This window comes from Pogona vitticeps, chromosome 4, assembly GCF_051106095.1.
Source record: "Pogona vitticeps strain Pit_001003342236 chromosome 4, PviZW2.1, whole genome shotgun sequence".
Classification (NCBI taxonomy): domain Eukaryota; kingdom Metazoa; phylum Chordata; class Lepidosauria; order Squamata; family Agamidae; genus Pogona; species Pogona vitticeps.
Window position 1 is genome coordinate 91,352,150 of NC_135786.1, and position 3,350 is coordinate 91,355,499.

The following is a 3,350-nucleotide window of genomic DNA, read 5'->3' on the forward strand; positions in this document are numbered from 1 at the left end:
TAATTTTGTATGTTTTTGCAAATATAAAATAGTAATACATAAAAAAGGCAAATATTGGTACATTTGACATGTGAGTATATAACATAGGCAAATATTAATGGGAAGCACAAAACACTTTTAGGTAGCCGCCTCCAGTCTGATGAAAGAATGGCTTTTACATTAAAGTTAGAAAAGTGTTACAAGCAAATAAAGTAGTTCAGGCTGTAGCACAGGTAAATTGATCTCACTGGCATGCATGTGAGCATCCTTGCATCTGGCTAGTTTGCATCTTCAGTACTTGACCTTACTCAGACAGCCAATGCATCTTTATAAACATTCATAGAGAAGAAATCATGTATGATCTGAGCTGTCCTGAATACCAGCCTGAAACAGCAGGATAATGAGCATTTTGAGTTCATGTGAATGTGGCACAGCCTGAGCCAGCTATTATTCACACTATACTGTACTGTGAAATAAAATGAAAAGCCTATCCATTTTTTTCTGCAAAAGTTGGCTACTTTTAAAAACTATTAGGTTAAAAGTTTTTTTAATCTACTTGTGAAAGTTTTTTTTCCTTATATACAAAAAGGGTCACTCCAGAACATTGGTTCCCAACCTTTTTCAAGTCACAGCCCCCTTTTATAATAGCCAGGTAACCTACGACACCACCACCACATTTGCTTAAAAAGTCATTTTTAATAGGGTCAAGTCATCCCTTCTCAGAACATAGAGGCTTCTTTGTTCCCCATAGGGCCTGTCATACAAACACACACACACTAGCTGTAATATCTGGCTCTGAAAGATAAAGGAATTAATTATTTAACAAGGCTGCAACACATATAAGGCACACCGTGACTCCCCAGAAAACCCTTTGCAACCCACAGGTTGGGAAGCACTGCTCAGTAATGATTTTTTAACTATAGAATTATTCACGGTTTCTTAAATTATTTCTTTATGAGTTAAGTGCATGGTAAGGCAATTATTACATCGCTGGATTATCCACCAAAGGAATTTTTGTACAGGACAGTATACACATCAATATATTATTATTATTATTATTATTATTATTATTATTATTATTATTATTATTATTATTATTATTATTATTATTATTATTATTATTATTTATTTATTTATTTATTTATTTATTATTATTTATTATCATTTATCATTTATCATTTATTATTATTTATTATTTATTATTTCTTTGTTTATTATTTCTTTGTTTATTTCCTTATTTCTTTATTTGATTTATATCCTGCCCATCTGGTCTGGTCATATATCTCTTCCTGTTGTCATTTCTACTAGATAGGTCAATCAAACTATTGTCTTGTACTGCCTTAGTGATATCTCCTAAAATTAGTGGTGAGTTACAGTATATTCCTATAGTTACCTATAGTTACCTGTTAATTAAATTCAGTGGGACTTCTGAATAGATGTGTAGGATAGATTGCTTAATCTCGTATATAAATACCTCCTCCCATAATCCTAATACTTGTAACAAAAACCTTTTTCTGCAAGGTTCAGTTACAGAATAAATAATTGCAAATAGCTGCAGATCAAAATCAGTTTTTAATAGAATAATACTTGGCTTAAATATTCTGGAAGAGTGTAGTTATGGCAATTGTTTTTTATTGCTTTTGGCATCAGCTGCTAGAAGTACATGTTTGCAGATGTCAGAATATTGATTGCAGAATATCTTGAAACCCACAAATCCCTGGGGTCTCGGTCTTAGTAATTTCTGCTATTTATGTAACTTCAGCAGAGCACATCACTGAAAAGATATTTATCCAAAAGAGCTAGCCAAATTGGGCAGGCAGAGCCTTTTGTTGGTGCTTATAGATGCATTGTTTCCCCTGATGTTCTCACATGCTGCCTTTGGGTTTACTGGAATACTAGTTAACAATGAGTGAAAACGCCTACTTTTGTAGGGTAGACAAGCCAAACCAAGAGAGGTTTTGTTCTGATGGGTGGTTTTCACTGTTCAGCTACATTAAAATGTGCTATCAATTGAATTGAATATCTAGAAAATAGGTGTTTAATAATGTATACAAATACATTTGAGATAATTCAAGCATCAGCATAACTTTACTGGGAGGGAAAGTCCCTTTCTGCCCATTTGAGAATCTTAAAGAGCAAAATTTGTGACGCTAAGACCTGAGCTGGGAAAAGACTTAGAGAAATTGACTTTTTATCGTCCTTTGTTCCCAGAGAGAAGGGCAGAGAATGCAGTAGCTACCTAGCCATTTCCACGTATGGTTGAGCTGCCCCAATGCCCATATTTTTCCTGAAGGAATAATTGCTTGATTCCTGTAGCAATAGTTACTTTTCCTAGTTAAGAGTTGTTGCTGTAATAAACAAGTTACAAACTGAGATTAGGTTTGGCTTTTGTGCAGCTAAAGCCCCATTTCTTGAATGTTTGGAAAAAAATAAGCATAGCTGGAGTACAGTAGAGCCCCATATCCATGGGAGATAGGTTCCAAGCCCCTCCTGCAGATACTGAAAACCACAGATACTAGTGTTCTCTATGCCTAGCTCCCTCTAGTGGCCACATCTGGTAATTATATCATGGATATACCATATTTTTCTGTGTATAAGACACAATCATGTATAAGACGCCCCCCACTTTTTGAATCCAAAATTAAGAAATCTAAGTGAGGCTTAGCAAGTGTAGGGGGAAAGGGATCAAAGTGCTGCAGGATCATTTTGATCCCTTTCCCCCTTATACATCTAAGGGGTTGCTTTGATCCTTTTCCCCCTCCTTTTGCTAAGCCCCATGGGACTTAGCAAGTAGATGGGAAAGCAGGGATCAAAGCGATCCTGCAGATCCCTTTCCTTATGCTAAGGCTTAGCAAGTGGAGGGGAAAGCAGGGATTTGAGCCCTGTAGGATCACCTTGATCCCTGCTTTCCCCTCCACTTGTTTTTGTACTCTGCTCAGCTTGCTTCCATGCATAAGACGACCCTCAATTTTTAGTCTAAACTTTAAGATTTTAGACAAAAGTATAGTCTTATACACTGAAAAATACGGTATGTATTTGTGGGTTTTTTTTTTCTTTTAATATTTCAGACCGCAGATAAGTGAATCTATTACGACCAACCCCACAGATGCAGGGATCCCACTGTAGGTGCTTAAGTCCCAGTCTTGCACTGGCTGCTGACAGAAGACAAAATGCATTCTTTTTTTCAAAATTTGTTTTGCTTTCTCCTTCATTAAGAGGTGAATGTGTGAATCTGCCCCCAGTTAGGCTGCACTGGTTTAAAATGAAACACATCACATTAAATGAACAAAAGAGACTGCAATAAGCGAGCAAAGGCTTCCAGCTGTAGATTGGAAATATGTGTTACATCTTTTATGGATATCAGTAGTTTT